At 42.0% G+C, this 23,816-nt stretch overlaps 1 long non-coding RNA gene across 1 annotated transcript in view; it reads left to right on the top strand.

Annotated features, from left to right (window-relative positions):
- Nucleotides 1-23,376, top strand: part of LOC105706685 (uncharacterized) — a 133,613-nt gene extending 110,237 nt beyond the window's left edge. The window contains exon 3 of the long non-coding RNA XR_010337239.1: nt 17,382-23,376. This is a non-coding gene — a long non-coding RNA (uncharacterized LOC105706685). The remainder of the gene's footprint in view (nt 1-17,381) is intronic.
- The last annotated feature ends 440 nt before the right edge of the window (nt 23,377-23,816 follow it).

Consider the following 23,816-nt stretch of genomic DNA (forward strand, 5'->3'; position numbering starts at 1 on the left):
TGCTTTGTTGATCTCTCAATCTAGACTGAAGTTTCCTTAGAATCAGGGACCCGATTTTTTTCAGATTTGAGTCCCCAGCACTAACTTTGTAAAAGGCACTAGGAGATCTTTGGTGACTGACTGGATGAATGAACACAGATGATAAAATTACACATGTACCCATACAGATCCTCGTTCTTTTAAAAAATGTTTCCTTCTTTGCTAAGACAACACTTGTGAATAGCACACCCATTCCTCCTACAGAAACTCAATGAGCACCAATTTACTGTTACATAATATATAAGCCCAGAACTCATTATCCATTGCTTGAAAACCTGCTTTGTAGATTTGTCAGGTCTCCTTAGCAAAACAATCCTGCCATGGGCTCACCCACCCTGGTATTGCAGCAACTGCAGGATTTTAAATCAACGCCTTTTCTCAGTCTGTTTCTTTCTCCTTTCAGTTTGGAGCAGGCAATCTGGACTGCAGTACTAGCAGTTTCCAGAAAATGCTCAGGCATGCTCATAGCTAACAAAGAGACAAGCACTGTTTCCTGCCGTGGAACACTGGAGAGTTCAAGGCCTTCTGAGGCTGAGAGTTCCGATCCAGTGAGTTTCATGCTTTGCTTTGCTTTGATTCTGTGTCAGATATCACATCACCTCCAGCAAGTCTGCAGGTGCATTTTATACTAATTTTGTACTAACACTAATATTGGTATCCAAAATTACTTTTCCCTGTCTAGAAATATTATTCTAGCATTGTCTAGGTTTTGACACAACTTGTATGCAAGCCTTTGAACCCTTCCTGGAAACCCTCTGGGACTGAATCTGCCCCATTCTGAACACTCCTTTAGATGATGGCCTCTGTGTTTTCATGTCGAGCCTGGATTTTATTTCTGTAGAGGTTTATCTTAAATATCCTCAATTTGTAAAAATCCCGAAATTATTGTCAGAAAATATTCCACTGCTCAGCTCATCCCTCAAACTGAGAATTTTAAAAATTAACAGAGAACACGGATTCCCTTCTCTGGGCATGCACTACTAAAGTCTATAGAATGCGTATATTATCCATTTATGTGCTTTTTTGCTTATTTTCTGTCTCCTTGAGCTAATACATAAGCTTCAACAAGAGTGGCCACCTGTTCATTCTACTGGCATGTGGAAGGCACTGGATGGATGTGTGGAGTGAATGCATGACTGTATCTTCTTGGGCAGATGCATTTGCTGCATCAGGTGATCACTTGAGTGGGCCTTGCCTGGGCTACTGGAAAAGCAGCGCTTGTTCTGAGTGCTTGTCACCCTGCTGTCTACTCCTCCTCCTTCCCTTTGTCAAGCATGTGGCACCAGGCTGACCCCAAGGCCTCTGCTCTTGCCACCAATATGCGTTGTCTCCCCTTATGATGCATGATTTTTGTTTTGTTTCCCTGATTTCTTTCAAGCACTCCCTCAGGTTAATTAATTAACCAATTTGTCCACAAGATGGATCATTTTAAATGCCTTAACTACTTTGGACATGAATTAAGGTTGGACGGGCATGGTGGCTCACACCTGTGATCCCAGCACTTTGGGAGGCCTGAGGCGGGTGGATCATGAGGTCAGGAGTTCAAGACCAGCTTGGCCAACATGGTGAAAACCCATCTCTACTAAAAATACAAAAATTAGCCGGGTGTGGTGGCAGGTGCCTATAATCCTAGCTACTCGGGAGGCTGAGGCAGAGAAACCCGGGAGGCAGAGGTTGCAGTGAGCTGAGGTGGTGCTACTGCACACCAGCCTGGGCAACAGAGTGAGACTCCGTCTCCAAAAAAAAAAAAAGAATTAAGGTTATTTTCAGAAGATAGTGGCAAAGATATGTTTTTCTATTCAAAAAGGACTAAATCAGGACAGTCTTAAGTAAGCAGACAAGGAAACCTGTCAGTTTCTTTTGTAACAGTGATATCAGGGAACAAGGATATAATTGATAACAATGATACTTTTGTTACATAAGGAGAGAGAGAGAGAGATGCCTACTGCCAAGTTTTCAACAAACACAGAGTCCCATTCAACAAATAGTTATTAAACCTGTACTCTGCACCAGGTGCTCTTCTAGATGCTAATGACAAGACAGACAAGGTCCCTGTTCTCCAGGAACTTCCATCCCACATCGGCACTGTCCAGTGGAAATAGAGTGGGAATCACAAATGCAAGCCACATGTGGGTTCTAAAATTTTCTAGTAGGCCTGGACAACATAGCAAGACCCCTCCACAAAAAAAATTATCCAGGTTTGGTGGCATGTGCCTATAGTCCCAGCAACTTGGGAGACTGAGGCGGGAAGAGCGCTTGAGCCTGGGAGGTCCATGCTGCAGTGAGCCGTGATTATTCCACTGCACTCCAGCCTGGGTGATAGAGCAAGACCCTGTCTCAAAAAACAAGCAAACAAAAATTCTAGTAGACACATTAACAAAGTAAAAATAAACAAATAAAATTAATTTTATTAATAAATTGTGATTAACCCAATATATCCAAAACATTCTCATTTCAACATATAATCAATATAAAATGACTAAGATACTTTATATTCTTTTTTTTAGGCTGAGTCTTCGAAATCCAGTGTGTATTTGACACAGCACATCTCATTTCAGACAAGTCATACTTCAGGTGCTCAATCGCCATGAGTGGCTAGTGGCTGCCATATCAGACAGTGCCATTCTAAACAATAAGCAAGCTGATAAATACAGATATAATACATAATAAAGATATATATAAATAGGCTGGGCATGGTGGCTCACGCCTGTAATCCCAGCACTTTGAGAAGCCGAGGCGGGAGGATCACTTGAGGTCAGGAGTTTGAGACCAGCCTGACCAACATGGTGAAACCCTGTCTCTACTAAAAACACAAAAAACTAGCCAGGGGTGGCAGCGGGAGCCTGTAATCCCAGCTACTTAGGAGGCTGAGGCAGGAGAATTACTCAAACCCAGGAGGGAGAGGTTGCAGGGAGCCGAGGTTGTGCCATTGCACTCCAACCTGGTAACAGAGCAAGACAAGAAAGAAAGAAAGAAAGAGAGAGAGGAGAGAAAGACAGAGAAAGAAAGAAGGAAGAGAAAGAAAGAAAAAGAAAGAGAGAGAGAGAGACAAAGAGAAAGAAAGAAGGGGAGGGAGGGAAGGAAAAGAAAGAGGCTGGACACAGTGGCTCATGCCTGTAACCCCAGCACTTTGGGAGGCCAAGGCAGGTGGAACAGCTGAAGTTAGGAGTTCAAGACCAGCCTGACCAATATTGTGAAACCCCCTCTCTACTAAAAATACAAAAATTAGCTGGGCATGGTGGCATGTGACTGTAGTTCCAGCTACTTGGGAGGCTGAGACAAGACAATTGCTTGAACCCAGGAGGCAGAAGTTGCAATGAGCCAAGATCATGCCACTGCACTCCAGCCTGATGACAGAGCAAGACTCTGTCTCAGAAAAAAAGAAAGAAAGAATAAGGAAGGAAGGAGAAGGAAGAAGAAGGAAGGCAGGAAGTCAGGAAAGAAGGCAGGCAGGCAGGCAGAAAGGAAGGAGGGAGGGAAGGAAGGATGGAAGAGAAATTAATCCTAAATGTTACTACCCCCATATCAGCTTGGCCTGACTAATTGACTCCCTTCCCTTCCAGGCTGCCATCTCTTCATAATGTGACTTGGTTGTGCTACTTCATTACGGTAACCTTTTCACACCTGTAACAGTGCTCTCCACGTTTTGGTTTCATCTCCAAATAAACATAGAAAGCTTTAACTTAGAGGTAGAACTACGTGTTGTTTCCAACATTTTTGAACTTGGTCTTTGTGAACAGCTTTTGGTGCCAGAATGTTGTCTCTTCCAGCATTTTGTCCTTTGTCACATGCCCGGGTCCTCCCAGCCCTCTCTTCTTACAGTTCTCTCGGCACTGACAGGCAGTAGCCTAGATGTGGGTACACATTGGTACACATTGCTCTATTCAGCTGAAGATTTGCATGTTCTTTTGTTGACATATCATATTATATACTGAGACAGGAGAGAACTAAAAGATTCTGAAGGATTGAAAGAGTTTTCTGCTGCAGTAGCAACAGTTCAAAAACCATATTAGTCAGAGCAAGTAACGCTAGCTGCTGTCACAGACAAACCCAAATCTCAGTGGCTTAACCCAACTAAGAGGTTATCTCTTATTTGCTTCACAGACCAATGCAAATTGTTGGTGATGGCAGGGGTTACTCTGCTCCATGTAGTCATTTGAGGACCCAGGCTCTTTCCATTGTGTGGCTCCACACCATCTAGGAATCCTCCACTCTTCACCTGGTTGGTATACAAGGGACAACAGAGAGAGAGAGAGAGGTTTTCTAGGTCTGGCCTGGTCGCAGTACATAGCATTTCCCTCCACATTCCAGAACTCAGCCTCACAAGCCTAAGAGGCTGCAAAGGTGTCTGGGAAATGTAGTCTAACAGAATGGCCATGAGGAGGAGCCCAGGCAATCCCTTCCACAGATACGGCTTTAATACATTGTGGAAATCACAGTTTTGTTCCGTGCTGCACAGCTAAGTGAGCCAGGGGTGGTTTGAAAACCATAAAGAATTGATTTGTTCTTAGGCAGACACTCTGCCTTAAGTTGCTTTGCCAAAGAATTATTTAAATCCCAGCATCTGAGAGTCTAGAGAGACTGGAGAGTTATTTGTTATGGTTTTCTAGTAGTTGTATGGTTTCCTTTTCTTTTCTTCTTTTTTTAAGAGACAGGGTCTTGCTCTGTTACCCAAGCTAGAGTCCAGTGGTGAGATCATAGCTTACTGCAGCCTCAAATTCCTGGGCTCAAGGAATCGTCCTGCCTCGGCCACCTCAGTAGCTAAGACTACAGGTGCACACCACCACACCTGGGTAATTTTTAAATGTTTTTTGTAGGAACAGGGTCTTTTTATGATGCCCAGGCTGGTCTCAAACTCCTGCCCTCAAGCGTTTCTCCTGCCGTGACCTCCCAAGGCACTGGGATTATAGGCGTGAGCCACCACGCCTAGCCTGGTTTCCTTTTTTATATCTGGATCTCTGACCCATTTGGAATTTGTTCATGTGTAAGGAAGATATAAGGTGTGGACCTTTTTCCAAACAACTTACCAGTTGTCTGGGGTTATTTCTTTAAAAATCCACCTTTGTCCCAGTTGATTTGAGATGCCACCTTTATCAAATGCTAAATTTCTATACCAGTGTGGGTCTATTTTTAGACTTTCTATTCTATTTCACTGGTCTTTTTGTCTATTTATGTGCCAGTAGCACACTGTTTAAAATGTATGCTTTCATGTCTGGTAAAGCATTCTTGTCTATGAGACATTAAAGACTCTTCTTGCATTTTTAAAATAAGAGCTTTAGTATCAATTATCTAGCTCCACAAAGGAGCTTGTTGCTATTTTTACTGGGATTGTTTAAAATTTATAAATTAACTTAAGTAGGACTGTCATCTTTCTGATGTTGCCATCCTGTCCAAGAATAAAGAATGTCTTTCCATTTGTTCATATCTTTTTCTGTGTCTTTCGGGGTGATTAATATGGGTTTTGCATATTTCTTGTTAAGTTTGTTCCTAAATATTTTATCTTCTTTGTTGTAATTGTAAAAGTGATTTTCTCTCCCTTAATATCCTCTAACCAGTTATTGTCCAAACATGAAATTCATTTATATTTCATTTATACTTCATACACATAGCCTGAAGGTGATTTTGTACAATATTTGAAATAATTTTTTTTTTGAGACAGAGTGTCTGTCACCCAGACTGGAGTGCATTGGTGCGATCTTGGCTCACTGCAACCTCTGCCTCCTAGGTTCAAGCGATTGTCATGCCTCAGCCTCCCGAGCAGCAGGTGCATGCTACCACACCCCGCTCATTTTAGTATTTTTAGTAGAGATGGGTTTTGCCATGTTGGCCAGGCTGGTCTTGAACTTCTGGCCTCAAGCGATCAGACTGCCTCGCCCTCCCAAAGTGCTGAGATTTGGCATGAGCCACCATGCCTAGCCAACATTTGAAATAATTTTGTGCATGAAGCAAAGCATGCATGCCTTGAACCATCAGAAAGCAAAGGGGTTACTTTCTCAACCACCCATGTGAACACTGCAGCATCATTATAGAACTCAAAAGTTTCAGATTTTTGATTTTTGGATTAGAGATGTTCAACCTGTATCTTATAAATTTTTATTTATTTATTTTGAACATCAGTATTTTCAGCCTGTGAAGTTCCTAAGAGACACATGAGTAGTTATCTTAGAATACAGATTCAGATACTCCCTTCCCCATCCAAGGCTATAGGAGAATGTTAGGGAAGGAGGAGAGTTTTGGGGTGCTCTGCGTCTCTAGTCAAATCCCATTGGTCAACCCCCAGACTGCAAACAGCACAGATACACGAGTCACAGAGAGTGGGGCTGGGCTCAGCAATGGGCTCAGCACTCTGTGAGTGATGGGATTGCCTGCCTGAGGGGACCGAGAAGAGAACCACCTCTCAGCAGTAGAAGCAAGGCATAGATGTGCAAACTGCACAGAGGCTGGGACTGCAAATGACAATAGCAGCCTTGGGCAACTGAGCTGGAGCTCAAGAGAAGAGCTGAGCACTAGGAAGTGAGAACCTTAGGGTAAGTCCCCAAAGGTGTGAGGACAGTGACTTCAGACCCCTGTGGTTGATTACTTATTTATTTATTGAAATGGAGTCTCGCTCCTTTGCCCAAACTGGAGTGCAATGGCATGATCTTGGCTCACTGCAACCTCCACCTCCTGGGTTCAAGAGATTCTCCTGCCTCAGCCTCCTGAGTAGCTGGGATTACAGGTGCCCACCACTATGCCTGGCTAATTTTTTTTGTATTTTTAATAGAGACGGGGTTTCAGTATGTTGGCCAGGTTGGTCTCGAACTCCTGACCTCAGGTGATCCACCAGCCTCGGACTCCCAAAGTGCTGGGATTACAGGCGTGCACCACCATACCTGGCCGCTTATTTCCATATTCACATGTTTACTCTTGGACTTCAGGTGCAGAGGGCTATGCCAATTACCCTCCTAATTTTGCGCCACTTTATATGGTTGGCTCAGGGATGGTTGTTTTCTTCTTTTATTTTATTTCTACTTTTCTTCTTTCTTATTTACTTATTATTTCATTGTCTCCTATTTACTTAGTACTATTATTTTTATTATCTTTTATTATTTACTGTTTTGCTATTTTTTACTTATCATTTTCTGTATCTCTGGATTCCTCCCCCATGCTCCTTCCAAGCAAGTTCAACCTATCTGTTCTGTTTATAGTTTATGTTTTTCAATAAAATACTTTTTGTTTGGGATGCCTACATTTTTAAATACATCTAAGTGGACTGTGTTGTTGATTTCATTCTGTGTTTCACTCAGTTCCCCTGGCACCCTGTCTATAAGAGGCACCCTATTGTTTTGAGTACTTCTGACCTTGGCTTCCAATTCTGCATGACTTTCCATGGTGTGTCTAACATATCATACCTTCCACTGCCATGGAGATGGACATTCAGGACACCTGGACATCCAACCACAAAGAACGTGCTGCCCCTCTGGACCTGTGTGAGAGCTGGAAAGGGAGACACCAGCCATGGGGTTGTGCGCTGACCTCCCTGGAGCTGTGGCTGCCCAACCCCCAGAGAGGTAGGACGTTACCCACGGTGCCCACCTGCCAGCACTCCCACTGCTGAGCTATCCACGCCCCAGTCCAGTGCAGCCTAGCATAATCTGCTATAAAGTGATGTGCCCATGTTATTTAATTGTGCCCTTCTCTGACTGCTAATGATTTTTAGCCTCTCTTCAATGAGTGTATTGGCTTTTTGAGAATCTGTTTGTGTCAATTCCCTATTCATATCTTTTGTCCACTTTTTTTTTTTTTTGATGGATTCTTTCTCTGTTGCCCAGGCTGGAGGGCAGTGGCACTATCTCAGCTTACTGAAACCTCTGCCTCCCAGGTTCAAGAGATTCTCCTGCCTCAGCCTCCTGAGTAGCTGGGATTACAGGCGCCCGCCACCACGCCCAGCTATTTTTGCATTTTTAGCAGAGACTGGGTTTTACCATGTTGGCCATGGTTGGCCAGGCTGGTCTCAAACTCCTGACCTCAGGTGATCTGCCCACCTTGGCCTCCCAAAGTGATTAGAGGTGTGAGCCACTGCCCACTGCTACTGGCCTATTTTTTTTTTCTATTAGGGTAGTTATTAGTTATTCTTTCTTGTTGATTTTCAAGAGTTTCTTATACCCTTTACAAATCAGTTTCCATTTGTCTTTGGCAAATATTTTCATGACTTCTTTATCTTCTCCAATGCCCATGGTGTCCTTTGTAGAAAGGAAATTCTTGAGTTTTACATATTGGCCTTATGGCTTTTGTTTTAATTTGTTTTAAATTTATTTTTAATTGACAAATAATAATTGTATGTTTTGTTTTGTTTTTTAGAGACAGAGTCTTGCTCTGTCACCCAGGCTGGAGTGCAGTGGTGCAATCTCAGCTTACTGCAGCCTCCATCTCCTGGGTTCAAGCTATTCTCCTGCCTCAGCCTCACAGTAGCTGGGACTATAGGCGTACACCACCATATCCGTCTAATTTTCATATTTTTAGTAGGGACAAGGTTTCACCATGTTGCCCAGGCTCATCTCAAACTCCTGACTTCAAGTGATCAGCCCGCCTCAGCCTCCCAAAGTGCTGGGATTACAGGTGTGAGCCGCCATGCCCAGCCAGTAATTGTGTTATTTATGGGGCACAATGTGATGTTTTGATCTATGTATACAATGTAGAAAGATTAAGTAAGCTACTTAGCATATCTATTACCTCACCAACTTATTTTTGGTGACGATAAAAATCTGTTTTTTTTAGCAATTTTTACAATGCATTATTATTAACGATGGTCACCATGCAGTGCAATAGTTCATTAAAACGTATTCCTACAGCCTAACTGAAACTTTATACCCTCTGATCAACATCTTCCCTTTCCCTATTCTTCCCTCTCCCTAGCCCTTGGCAACCACTATTCTGCTCTCTGTTTCTATGAGATCGACTTATTTAGATTCCACAAATAAGTGAGATTATATAGTATTTGTCTTTCTGTGTCTGACTTATTTCATTTAGCACAATATCCTCAAGTTCCATCCATGTTGTTACAAATGACAGGATTTCCTTCCTTTTTAAGGCTGTCTAGTACTCCATCGTGTGTATGTATGTACCAGGTTTTCTTTATCCATCCCTTCGCTGATGGGTATTTAGGTTGCTTCCATTTCCCGGCTGTTGTGAATAATGCTGAAACGAACACAAGAGTGCAGATATCTCTTGACATACCTTTGGATTTAAATTCCCTAGAACATACACCCAGGGATGACATTGCTGGATCGTAAATGTTTTTAAATTTTAATTTGAGAAGTTCTTCTCTTTACCTGAGTAGCTAAGATATTCTCCTACATTCTCCCCTATTAACTTTTCAAGTCTGTCTTTCACTTTTAGGTCTTTAATCCATATGGTGTTAGATAGAGAGTTGGCTTTATTTTTCCAATACCGTTTACTTAACCATCTGCCGTCTTCGGCTTTTACTCTTTTGTGGGGAGATATTAGTGATTCAACTAGATTCATATCTGCATTGAAAATGCTGGAAAAAATTATACACATGTTCCCAAGTTAATTTGCATGTTATGCCCAAATTTAAATCACACATTCAATTATTTTGGTTATTCTTCATTAATCTCTTTATTTTAATAGCTTCAAGCTTTTAAATGTTTAGCTTTAATTTAAAGCTTCAAGCTTTAAATAGCTTTTAGATGTTGTGAAGTAACACCAACATCCTGGTAAACTAAGGTTGCCAGATTTAGCAAATAAAAATACAGGATCCTCAGTTAAACATGAATTTCAGAAAAATAATGAATAACTTTTTTAGTATAAGTATGTCTGCCTGGGCACAGTGGCTCATGCCTATAATCCCAGCATTTTGGGAGGCTGAGGTGGGTGGATCGCCTGAGGTCAGGAATTTGAGACCAGCCTGGCCACATGGTGAAAATATGTCTCTACGAAAAATACAAAAATTAGCCAGGCATGGTGGCATACACCTATAATCCCAGCTATTCAGGAGGCTGAGGTAGGAGAATTGCTGGAACCCAGGAGGCGGAGTCTGTAGTGAGCAGAGATGGCACCACTGCACTACAGCCTGGGCAACAAAGCAAGATTCTGTCTCAAATAATTGTAATAATAATAAGTATGTCCTATGCAACATTTGGGACATACTTATACTAAAAGGTTTTTCATTGCATATTTGAAATTCACATTTGAGCATCCTGTATTTTATCAGGTAACTCAATGGTACATCCAACCCAAAGGAACCTGTCCTACTGAGCCTTCCCCTACCCCTGCACCATTCCCCCCAGTTCCTGACTCGAGTCCTTCCAAATAACATACCCTTAAATGAATATCTCAGTACTTCACTAAGGCTTTAACTAGTGAAGCACTTTTTCACTAGCATCAATCATCACACTGATGCTCTCAAATGTTAACCTGCTTACAGGTCACCTGGAACCTTGTTAAAATGCAGACTGTGATATAGTGGGTCTTGGATGGGGCCTGATTTCTGTATTTCTAACAAGCTCCCAGGAGAGGTCTATGCTGCTGGTCTGGGACCCACACTTTGGTAGGAGGGTTTTGCACATATCCCTCGGGGTCCTGGCTGTCAAACCTGCAAGCTGTTTGGAACGAGAGTAAAGCCCATCTGACCCGCCCCCCTGCCCTGCCCCATGCTACTTTCCCTAACACTAAAGCCCAAAATGAGACAAAAGCCCAAATTAAAGGAGAACAAGTCTGCTGCGCACATGTGGGTAGCTCTCCCGGAGTCCTCACAAGCCCTCCTGCTGTTGAAGCTGGATGCTCCCACCACTTGGCTTCCTGTGGGAACCATTGCTTTACATCTGTGTCTCCTCCACACCCACTCACCTGCCTCTCTGGCTGTGATGATCTTGTCTTCTCATCCCTCTTCCTTGTTGGATGGCAAATAATGTGAGGGGAGGGGCGGTGGTGTGATCTCCATACCCAGCATCTAGCTCGACATCCAGCATGTGGCAGGTGTTTAGCAGATGCATGGAAGCTGAATGAATGAAGGAAACAGTAAATAAATGCTGACTTCTATTGTCCAGACTGTCCTGGAAACAATTTTTGGTTTCACTTTTAAGGGGTGCCTGTAAAGCATTGTTTGGCTGTGACCATTGGTGGAGTCCCTACTGAGTCCTTGGACATTTTCCTCTTTCAGTTTCTCATTTTTCAGTTTCCAAATCCTCAAGTACAGGGCAACATCTCATCTTGTTTCCTTGACATCCCTTTCTCCCTTAGGGACTTTAATGTGCCAATTGCTTGGCTTGACAGAATCTCTATTTCCCCTTCTTCCTGCTTCTGAGCCTTGTCTTTGCTGGTTCAAAAAGATCCCTTAGTTTTATTCAGCTCACAGCTCAGGACTTCTGTTCCTCCAGAAACCTCTTCAGCAGGCCCCTCCACTAACATTCTCCATTGCCATCTTTCTACCTGCCAGGAACTTTCACAACGGCTGAGTCAATAGGTTAAGTGACAGAACCAAAGCTGGCTAACTTAAGTCAAAAGGGACTTTATTTTTGTGTAGCTCATAGAGTAAACAAGACTGCAAGACCAGGCTTGAAAACAATAGCTTAGGGCTCAGGGCACAAAGCAGGCCTCCCTCAGTAGGAGCACCTGGCCACCTCACCTGGCACATGTGAGAATGGGGGAGCTCTGGCTGTGTCCTTGGTTCACAGTGCTCTGCTCAGGAGTCCATCAGAGAGGGAGTCCTGTCGGCCTTCTCAGGCCCTGGGCCAGCCCTAGACTAGGGGAGTCACTTTGATTGACAGTTGCTCCAGGAACACGCAGTTATGTAGCATTCCCTAAAAGGAAGTATGACTGTGGTTAGAAAAGAGAGAGTGTTGCCTAGTGTTTTTCAAAAACAAAAAAAACGAATGCCCACATAGACCTGATACAGATTTGAAGGCTAGGAGAGAGGCCTGTGGCAGAGTGTGAGTCAGAGACCCCAAGTATCCTAATTCCTGGTTTCCAATTTCTTTTCATACCTGAAACACTAAGAATCCATTAGGAATGAAAGGAGGTAATGTAAATAGTATCCTTGTTCTCATCTGGATTTGGCTGCCAGGTTACAACTTGTTCCATAGCCCTGGACAAGTCACCTCATCTCTCTTGTCTCAATTGCTTTGTCTACAAAATGACACTTTTAGACTAGCTGATGTCCTAGACACCTTTTAGCTATAAAGTACCCCCCACAAGGCTTTCCAGTTTTGCTTAATATACAAGGAAATCTGCACTTAGCATTGTATAAAGTAGCATGGCTTTATAAGACACATGTTATCAGGTATATAGTGCTTCCAAAGCAGTTTAGAGGGAAAGTTGACATTGTTTCACAGATAAGAATATAGTTCACACATAAAGCATTTACTGTATGGTGAATATTGCTCTAAGCACTTTAACATGTTCATTCTTTTAACCTTCATGATAATTCTGTGAATTATATGCTCTTATTACCTCCATTTTACCGAGGAGGGAACCGAGGTGCAAAAAGGCTAAGTAACTTGCTCAAGGCCACAGAGCTTATAAGTACAAAAACTGGTTCAGCTCCTAGGGTCAGTACCCTTAACCAGCACACACAGTGTAGCTTCTCTGACTCAAAGTAGCCAATTAAAAAGCAGACCACACACACACAAATGCTATTGTTTAGAAAGGCTGTGTAGTTTGCTTCCCTCCCCAACAAGCTTGCCTAAATTATCTGGAAATATCTACACATATGTAGCAGTTTCTGCAGTTACCCAACCCTTCACTGGACTTTCCCCACCTAAACATAACCACCACCTCATTTGCCTTTGAAGGTGAAACTTTAGTATGAGGTCAAGGGGATCTATTTCAAAAGAAGTCTAAAAAAACTTTTTTTCAAAAAATAAAGTAGAAAGATAACACGTGTGACCCACCACTTTTAATTGTGATCAGAGTCTATTTTATTTGTACTTATAATGACCTTAGTGGAATATTTTTCAGTGTGTGCAACCTTGAACTGCTTCACTAACCAGATTAGTCAGGGGAAGAATTTCTCCTTCACTGCTGAGTCCAAATCTCATTACAGTGCTTGGACCCAGTTACTAATTGCTGACATTCTGGACTTGCCAAATGTATTTAAAGAAGGTGACATGTGGGTGGGAACCTATATTTTCATCTTGGAAGATTTGATTGTACTTAATGGCCTTTCCCAATAGGCCCGGCCCTTGCACTTAAATACAGAGCAAAAATAGCTGTTCACAGCATGACTGTTTCTGAGAGCTGGGAGGACCCTTGGAGACCATCTGGGCCAAGCTTTATCTTGACCCACAGGAAGCTGAAGCCCAGAAGTAAAAAATCACACTGGTGTGGAGGGTGCTTCAGCCAGGAGGGGCTGTGGGCAGGTCACAGGCAGAGTGGGGGCCACACCCAGCTCCCCCTCCTGGGCTCCTCCCTGTGTGTCTCCAGTCTCGGCAAGGCCACGCCACTTACATGATAGCTTTGCCATACCTATGACCCACAGGCTCTGTTCTTTATTTAAAGCCTTTCTTTCAATCAACCTATGTTTTAAACTTCATTTGTTTTGCAAGGTTTCTTTAAATAGAAAATGAATTTGCCACAAAATAAGGTTGCCCTACCAAGGAGAGAGTATAGGAGGTGGACGGATTGAGTTCACAGACTGATTCTGCCACTTCCTCAGTAGGGCATTGGGCAAGCAAAGGAACTTCTCTGCTGTGCAGTTTCCTCAGCTGTAAAATTCACACTAGTGCTGACCCCACAGAATGATGAGGGCATCATTGGCATGGGAACTTGTTAATTTACTTCCCTATTTTGATTCCCACTGATGCAATTTCTGCAGGAACTACACTAAAAATATTCAAAATGTTCTGTTTGGTTTTTCCAAGAAAAGCAGGAGAGTGCCTTTGACTGCCACACCTGCCCTTCCAATGATATCTACAACTATGTCCTCATGGAAGAAGAAATTGATGGCCACATCAACTCTCAGGAGCACTCAATGGGAGAAAATGAGCTTTTCTGTACCCACACACATTGTTTAAGAGCTAATGTTCACATTTAATACCTAGCAGTTTGAAGGTTGCTAATGACCATAGTTTCCTTTCTTAACCATGCTTGTTAGTGGCCCCAAATCTCCTATGCCGGAAGAATTTATGAAGAAAGAACTTAAGACTTCATGGAAAATTTGCTAAAGGGTACCAAGGTAGAAATGATTTGGGGAAAATTTTTCTATATACTTCAACAAGGTAGAATAATGGAATCAATAAACCCTGTCATATCAACATTAAGAACATTGATGACCTCTAGTTATAGCACTGAGTACATCCTATTTGATTAATTTGATCTGTCTGTCATTTGTAAGCTTATCTTGTGGATATTATATATAGTACAAAGTGCTGTTTCTTTCTCTTCCTCTACCCAAATTTTCAGTAATTTTAAATATTTTTTTGATTTAGAACTGTTGAACTCCACCTCCCACAGTGATTGTAGAGATGGGATAACTGTAATGTGTGAGATGGCAAATGCAATGCACATTTGCATAATAACACTGTTGCATAACAAGCCACCCCAACACTTAGCAACTTAAAACAACAACCACTTATTTATGCCATGATTCTGGTGGACAGCAACTTGGGCTTGGCTCAGCTGGGTGGTTCTTTTGGTCTCTTCTGGGCACGCTTTGCATCTGTGGGCAGCTGCAGGTCACTAGGGAAGATCTGCTTCTGGGGATTGGTTGCTTGTCTGGTAGAGAGCCTTGGCTTCCTCCATGGGCCTCATCACTCCATCAAGCTAGCCTAGGCTTGTTTACATGGCAGAAGAAAGGACTGGGGTGGGGGAAGAAAGAGTGAGTATGTAAGAACACTGTGATGTAAGGCCTTACATCACGAAGAACTGGCACAGTGACATTTCCACCATACCCTGTTGGCCAGAGCAAGTCAAGGCCAATGCAGATTCAAGGCATGGGAACTAGACTTCACCTCTTGATGGGAAGAGCTTCCAAGTCAGTGCAAAGAGCATGGGAACAAGCAGGCCATTTATTGGGGCCACTGATACAACAAATCTCCACCCCTGCTGAGGAGATGTTCCTTGAGCTCAGTCCTTAACTCCCAGAACTGCCAGTTTGTGTCTTGCCTCTTTAAGCAGCCTAGCTGCTGGAGTCCCCAGGAAGCCAGTTACTTTCATTCCCCTGATGCCCTTGCGTCATACTGTCTCCCATCTCGCTCTTTCTCCCTTCCTCTTCACAGGTATTTCCAGTGAAGTCCCACTCTCCTCAAACCTCAGAGGATCTCTGGAAGGCCACACAGAACCTGAGACAGGAACCAAGGCACAGGGATGGGATGGAGACTCATAATTTGCTATTAACATTTCAGTTCTCATTTGGATTTTTTAGCAATGCATCTATCACCTTAAGTTAATAGTAACGAAATTATATTGCACTCTTCTTAGTGCAGGCATTGTGCTAAGTACTTGACCAGCATTATTCCATTCAGTCCCATGAAATAGACAATTATCTGAATTCCCCTTGTTTCATGGAGATATAAAGAGGGTAAGTCACATGCCCAAGATCATGTAGTTAAACATTAGCAGAGCTGGGATTTGAACCCAGGCTGTCTGCCTCGAATGTCCATAGTCCTCACCGGTGCACTCTTGCCTCTTCTGCACAGAAGATAGCTTGAAAGGGTTATCTACAGTTGCTGTCTCCACTTATTGTCTATTCACTTATTACATCAGCACAAGCTGGCCTCTACCCTGATTAATCCATGAACTGGGTTCTCTCCAGGGTCAAAAATGACCTTGTCATTAAGTCGATTACATATTTCTTAGTCTGTCTTTTGCTTGACTGCTGGGAGCTATTAGACTCTTTTGGCCACATCTTCCTCTTGGAACATGCTGCAACTTTGGGTTCTCTGCAATCACACCTTCTGGATCATCCACCTCTATCTTCATCACCTTTGCAAACTCTCCTCCTCCTATGATCTCTCCTAGACCTGCTTATCCTTTCAGTCTACATCCCCTGGGCAATTGAATTCATTCCCATGGTTTCAGTGATAATAAATGGCCAATGGTTTCCAAACCTTTATCTCCATCTTGAGCGTCCTACTGCATCTTCCATTGGCAATCAGGCCCCTCCACTTAGCTATCCCATGGAGAACTCAGAAAGTCCAGAATGAATTGGACATCATAACTCTGCCCACCACCATCAAAACCTCCCCCTTCTTCCTTCATGTTTCACAATTCAGAAAAACTCCTTCCAGTAAATAAACCAGAAATCTGACAGTCACCTTTTTTGGAGGTGGGCCAGGCAGAGGAGTGGGGCTAACAGTCAGATGCACGCACCACCTGCAGGGGGCAACCTCCCCCCAGCCGCAGTGCAGGCTGCTGCTGGCCCAGATGGAACCCCATGTTGCCAGACCTTTGGCCTTTTACACAATCAGCATTGCTATGTGAAATGCCCTGATTTTCACATAGGCTACTAATAATAATAAAATTGGCTACTAATTCAACCAAATATTAAAAAAGCATCGCGCAGGCCAAATCTTCTGCTGAACAGGTGGAGTATGCAGGCTGCCAGGTCACACCTCTACCTGCCCACTCTCCTGGGTCAGCACACTCTCCCCCACAGCTGCAAGGGCCATTTCTGGCCAATGCCCACATCTCTGTCTCCAGTCTGACCTCCCTCTTCAGCTCCAGATCCTCAAATCCAGCTGCTCCCTCAGGCACCTCATGTTCAACATGTCATCCAACACTAACAGCCCGGTGTAACCATATCCTTCTGCTCTTTGAGAAAAGCTAGGAATCCGGATTCGAATGTGAATTCACCAATTTTTAAAACTCATATTTAAAAAATGATTTCAGATAAAGAAATACTTTTTCCTGGCTCAGACTTAACATAAAGGCCCCCAAGCTGCCACCCCTGACTTAATGCAAGCTGACTAGCCACCAGGCACCATGCTGATTGCTCCCTATACATGTGCAGTCTATCTTAGCCAAGCCCCTGCGGTGTGTGTGTTGTGGGATGTTCCTATCCACATTTCCCTGTTTCAGGTGAGGAAGCAGGCTCAGCAAAGTACAGCAACTCACCAGGAAGTAGCACCACTAGTCAGTGGAGCTTGCCTCTGAGGCTTAGGTATTTTTGCCCAACATTTGTTTTCTCTTAAATCTGATAATGCAGTCTTGCTTTTTCTGTATCATTCACTCGAAGTACCATTTCCATTCTCAACCTCTACTCCCTTCCATCAGAAGTGATTTATAATTGAAGTATACAACCACCCAAATTCTTATGCAATATTCACATATACTAAAACTAATAAGAGAAACTCTTGGTCTTCTTACTGTCTCCTGGCTCGCTGTTTCTCCTTTTCTCTTCACAGGTATTTCCAGCATGTTCCACTCTCCTCAAACCTCAGAGCACCTCTGAAGGCCTCCCACAAGAATTTATGTTTTAGCCCATTCTCATACTGCTATAAAGAACTATCTGAGATTGAGTAATTTATAAAGAAAATAGATTTAATTGGCTCACAATTCTGCAGGCTGTACAGGAAGCATAGTGGCTTCTGCTTCTGGGGAGGTCTCAGGAAACTTTCAATCATGGCAGAATGCAAAGGAAAGCAGACACATCCTACACGGCCAGAATACTAACAAGAGAGAGGGAAAGGTGCTACACACTTAAACAACAAGATCTCATGAGAACTCACTCACTATTACCAAGACAATACTAAGGGGGATGGCACTAAACCACGAGAAATCCATACTCAAGATCCATTCACCTCCCACCAGACCCTACCTCCAGCATTCGGGATTACAGTTTGAAATGAGATTTGTTGGGGACACAGATCCAAACCATATCAACTTGTAGGGGCAGAAAGATCCCATCTTTACTTGAATTACTACCCTACCTTTTCATCCCAGGCTGTAGGAGCAGGGCCTGCCAACCAGCACTCGTCTTGGAGATCACTGCATCTAGAATAATCCCACCCTAGAGGTCTAGGTGGACACACAGGCAAGTAGGGACCTGGTGGCCCACTAATTTCCCTACTGAAATAAAAAGCCAGATACAAGACTTCTGATCTGCAAAGGTGGAGTAGATGTGCTTTTCCCAACTTTTCCCACTAAATACAACTAAAAACCCCGGACACTATGTATAAAACCAATGTAAGAGAATGCCAAAAGGTGGAGATAAAAAGCAAACCCACTGGGGACCTCAGGACCTGGGGAAAAACATGGTGGTGAATTCCCTGGGTTTTTTGTTTTGCCTCATACATCTGTGACTCTAGAGAAAAACAGATAAAACAAAAGGTTTAAATAAGATCCAGAGTCTGATGACATAATATAAAAATGATCACGTTTCAATAGAAAATCACTTATCTTACCAAGAACCAGAAAGACCTAACACTGGATTAGAGAAGACAATAGATGCCAACAGAAAAACAAACAAACAGATTTTTAAAGCTGCCACAATAAAAGTGCTCCCACAGGCAATTATAAACATGCCTGACACAAATGAAAAATAAAAAGTCTCGGCAAAGGAATTGAAATTCTTGCAAAGAAATACAAGATATAAAGAAGAACCTAATGGAAATTTTAGAGTTTAAAAATACAATAACTGAACCGGGCACAATGGCTCATGTCTGTAATCCCAGTCCCAGCACTCTGGGAGGCCAAGGCAGGTGAAGTGGATCACCTGAGGTCAGGAGTTTGAGACCAGCCTGACCAACATGGAGAAACCCCGTCTCTACTAAAATACAAAATTAGCTGGGTGTGGTGGCACATGCTTGTAATTCCAGGTACTCGGGAGGGTGAGACAGAACAATTGCTTGAACCCAGGAGGAGGAGGTTCCGGTGAGCCAAGATCATGCCATTGCACTGCAGCCTGGGCAACGAGAGCAAAAGTCGGTCTCAAAAAAAGAAAAATACGATAACTAAAATAAAAAGCTCAATCAATGGGCTCAAAGGTGAAATAGAGGGGACAGTTCAATAAGCTGGAACATAGGACAATAGAAATGACTCATCTGAATAACAGAGAGGCTTTTTAAAGCTCCAAAAATAACCCCAAAATGAACAGAGCCCTCAGGGGCCTATGGAACTATAAGAAAAACTCTAATATTCATGTCATCAGAGTCCCAAAAGGAGAAGAGAAGAGGGTGAGGCTGAAAAAGAACTGAAATAAGTAATGGCTGAAAATGTCTCAAATTTGGCAGGAGATTAAAAAAAAAACCTGTAAATAAAAAAGCGGAATGAATTCCAAATAAGATATATCCAAAAACCCATACCAAGAAACATCATAGTCAAACTTCTGAAAACTAAAGTCAAAGAAAAAAATCTTGACAAGAGGGGAAAAGAAATTACATGTTACCTATAAGGAAAAAAATTTGAATGACAATGGATATCTTATCAGATAGCATTAAGGCCAGAAAGTAGTGGCACCATATTTTTCAAGTACTGAAAGATAAGAATTTTTAATCCAGAATTCTTTATCTACTGAAAATATCCTTCAGGAATGAAGGAGAATCAAGATGTTCTCAGATAAAGCAAAACTAAGAAAATTTTTGCCAGCAGACCCATCCTCAAAGAATGGCTAAAGGAATTTATCTAAACCAAAAAGAAATGATAAAAGAAGAAATCTTGTACTATTAGGAAGAAAGAACACAGTGAACAAAACTATGAGCAAATAAAATAGACTTTATTCTCCTCTTTTCTAAATTATATTTGATGGTTGAAGCAAAAATTTTAACACTATCTGATGTGATTCTCAGAGTATGTAGAGAAAATAGTTAAGGCAATTGGAGTATAAATGGTGCAGAGTAAAGGGACATAAGAAGATCTTAGATTTTTATATTGCATTAGAACTAGTAAAATGACAATAGTAAGCTGTGATATATAAAATGCAGTACATAGAGCAACCACTAAAAAGTCTATACAAAGAGATACACTCAAACACGTATAAATAAGTAAAACTGGAATTTAAATATGTCCCTGGCCAGGCCTTGTGGCTCATGCCTATAATTTCAGCACTTTGGTTTGCCAAGACAGGAGGATCAGATGAGCCTCGGAGTTTGAGACCAGCCAGGGCAGCACAGTAAAACCTTATTGTTACCATGAAAAAAAAAAAAATAGCTGGGCACAGTGGTACACATCTGTAATACCAGCTACTCAGGAGGTTGAGGTGGGAGGATGACTTAACCTAGGAAGTTGAGGCTGCAGTGAACTGTGGTCACACCACTGCACTCTGGTGTGGGCAACAGAGTGAGACCCTGTCTCAAAAACAAAACAAAACAGGCCAGGCACTGTGGCTTACATCCATAATCTCAGCACTTTGGGAGGCCAAGGTGGGTGGATCACCTGAGGTCAGGAGTTTGAGACCAGCCTGACCAATATGGTAAAACCCCTCTCTACTGAAAATACAAAAATTAGCCAGATGTGGTGGCATGCACTTGTAGTCCTAGCTACTTGGGAGGCTGAGACAGGAGAATTGTTTGAACCTGGGAGGCAAAGGTTGCAGTGAGCCAAGATGGTACCATTGCACTCCAGCCTGGGCAACAGAGTGAGACTCCATCTCAAAACAAAACAAAACAAGAAACTATTCCTGTGCAAGTAACCCACAAGAATAAATGAAAAAGAAGACAGAAAAAAAAATGGAGAGAACAGAAATAAAAATAAAACGGCAGACTTAAACCATAACAATATGATAATTACATTAAATATAAATGGTCTAAATATACGAACTAAAAGACACACATTGGCAGAATGGATTTTTAAAAATGATAGAAGTGTATGTTGTCTACAAGAAACTCACTTCAAATATAATGATGGTCTATATAGAAAATCCCAAGTAAGCTACAAACAAAACCAAACACCAAAATCCCAAACCCTCCTAGATTAAGATGTTAACAGAAAAAACAAAACAAAACAACAACAACAACAACAACCCCTATATCTATAAGGGAGTGCCACAAGATTACAGGATACAAGATCAACATACAAAAATCAATTATAACTCTATATGCTACAAATGTGGAAACTGAAATTAAATATACCTAACATTTGTAATTACTTTTTTTAAAAAAGGTATAAATTTGACAAAATGTGTATATAATTTGTATGCTGAAAACTATACAACATTTATGAATGGAATCAAAGAACAACTAAATAAATGGACATATATACCCATGTTCATGGATTGGAAGACTTAATAGTAAAAATGTCAGTTCTTGAAAAATCTGCATGTTTAATGCAATTTCTGTCATAACTCAGGCAAGATTTTTAATGAATATAAACAAGATTATTCTAAAATTTATATTGAAAGGTGAAGGAACTAGAATAGTTAAAAGTATCTTGTAGACTGAGTATGGTAGCTCACACCTGTAATCCCAGTGCATTAGGAGGTCACAGTGGGAGGGTTGGTTAAGGCCAGGAGTTCAAGACCAGTCTGGGCAACACAGAGATTCCTTCTCTACCAAAAAAAAAAAAAAAAAAAAAAAAAAGGCTTGTAAAAGAAGAATAAAGTAGGAGGAACCAGCCTATTCAATTTCAATTTCAAGATTTATTAGAGAACTTCAATAATCAAGATTATGTGGTATTGGTGGAGGAATAGACACAGATCAAGGAAACAGAATAGAGAACCCAGAAATAGACCTGTACAAGCAGGCCAGCAGAATTTTACAAATGTGAAAAAGCAATTCAATGGAGGAAAGGCAGCCTTTTCAACTGTGCTGGAGCAATGGGACATGTAGAGACAAATGAACCTTGATCTACATCTCACACTCCAGAAAGAAAGTAACTCCAAATAGGTACAGACTTAAGCAAAAAATGTAAATCTATATAACTTTTAGAGAAAAACACAGGAGAAAATCTCTTGAGGTTGGACCATGCAAAGAGTTCTTAGACTTGACACTAAATGCATAATCCATAAAATGAAAAATTGATAAATTGTATCTGATCAAAATGAAAACTTTTGCTCTGCAAAAGACCTTGTTAAAAGGATTAAAAGACAAGCTACAGACTGGAAGACAGTATTTGCAAATCACATATCTAGCATCTAGTAGACTACTGTCTAGAATATGCCAAGAACTCTCAAAACTCAACAGTAAAAAAAAAAGAAGCAAACAATTAGAAAATAGCCAAAAGGCTGCAGTGAGCGGAGTGCACCACTGCACTCCAGCCTGGGTGACAGAATGAAACCTTGTAAGGAAAAAGAAAGGAAGGAAGGAAAGAAGGGAAGGAGGGAGGGAGGGAGGAAAAAAAGGAAGAAAAAGCCTGAAGGATGGGTGCCATGGCTCATGCCTGTAATCCCAGCACTTTGGGAGGCCAAGGGGAGTGGATCACTTGAGGGCAGGATTTCAAGACCAGCCTGGCCAACATGGTAAAACCCCATCTCTACTAAAAAAAATAATAATAAAATAAAAAAAAATTAGCTGGGCATGGTGACAGGCGCCTGTAGTCCCAGCTACCCAGGAGGCTGAGGCATGAGAATCGCTTCAGCCTGGGAGATGGAGGTTGCAGTGAGCCGAGATGGTGCCATTGCACTTCAGCTTGGGTTACAGAGTGGGACACAGTCTGGAAAAAAAAAAAGGCCAAGAAAATAGCCAAAAGACAAGAAGAGACATTTCACATTTCACTGAATGGGATATATAGATGGCAAATAAACACATGAAACAACATTAGTCATTAGACAAAAGCAAACAAAAAACCACAGTGAAGTATCATCACTACACACTTAAGAGAAAGACTAAAATTTTTTAAATGGTGACAATGCTACATGCTGACATGAATGCTGAGAGACTGGATCTCTCCTACACTGCTGGTGGGAATGTAAAATGCTACAGTCACTCTGGAAAACATTCCACATTCTCTTTAAAAACTTGCAATTTCCATACAGCTCAGCAATTGCATTCTTGGGCCCTCGTCTCAGAGAAACGAAGACTTAGGTTCACACAAAACCTGTACATGGAAGTTTAAAGCAGCTTTATTCTTAATCATCGAAAACTGGAAACAACACAGATATCCTTCAGCAGATGACTTGTTTGACATACTGTGGTATTTCCATACTGTGGACTACTATACCCAACTATAGAATTATGCAAAATGAAAAAGTGAATCCTAAGAAGTTATGTACCTTATGATTCTACTCACAAAATAGCCTTGGAATGACAAAATTTTAGAAATGGAGAACAAATTAGTGGTTGCCAGGGGTTGTGGGGAGTGAGGATGAGAAGTGGATGTGACTATAAAAGGATGCCATGAGGGACCTTTGCGGGATGGAGATGTTCTGTAGCTTGACTGTATCAATGTCAGCATCCTTTTGTGATATTTACTGTGGTTTGTGAGAAGTCGCCATTGTAGGAAATTAAGTAAAGGGCACATAGCATCTCTCTGTATTATTTGTTATAACTGCATGCGAATCTACAATTATCTCAGAATAAGTTTAGTTAAAAGAAAAAGCCAGATACGGAACAATACAATCTATCTCTTAACTCCCAAATTCCTAATCGGCTGGCCACACACCACATTCTCAGTTGTGTCCATAACCAAGTTTGGGGGATCTCTTCCAGTTTGCAACTGTCATTTCTACTGAGATCCCTCTGACAACTCCAGTGAAGTCTGTCCTCAATTTTTTTTTGAGATGGAGTCTTGCTCTGTCACCCAGGCTGGAGTGCAATCACTGCAACCTCCACCTCCTGGGTTCAAGCCATTCTCCTGCCTCAGCCTCCTGAGTAGCTGGGATTACAGGTGCCTGCTACCACGCCCAGCTAATTTTTGTATTTTTAGTAGAGACGGGGTTTCACCATGTTGGTCAGGCTGGTCGCAAA

Source organism: Aotus nancymaae, unplaced genomic scaffold, assembly GCF_030222135.1.
Source record: "Aotus nancymaae isolate 86718 unplaced genomic scaffold, 86718_ANA_hifiasm-v0.15.2.pri h1tg000046l, whole genome shotgun sequence".
NCBI lineage: Eukaryota > Metazoa > Chordata > Mammalia > Primates > Aotidae > Aotus > Aotus nancymaae.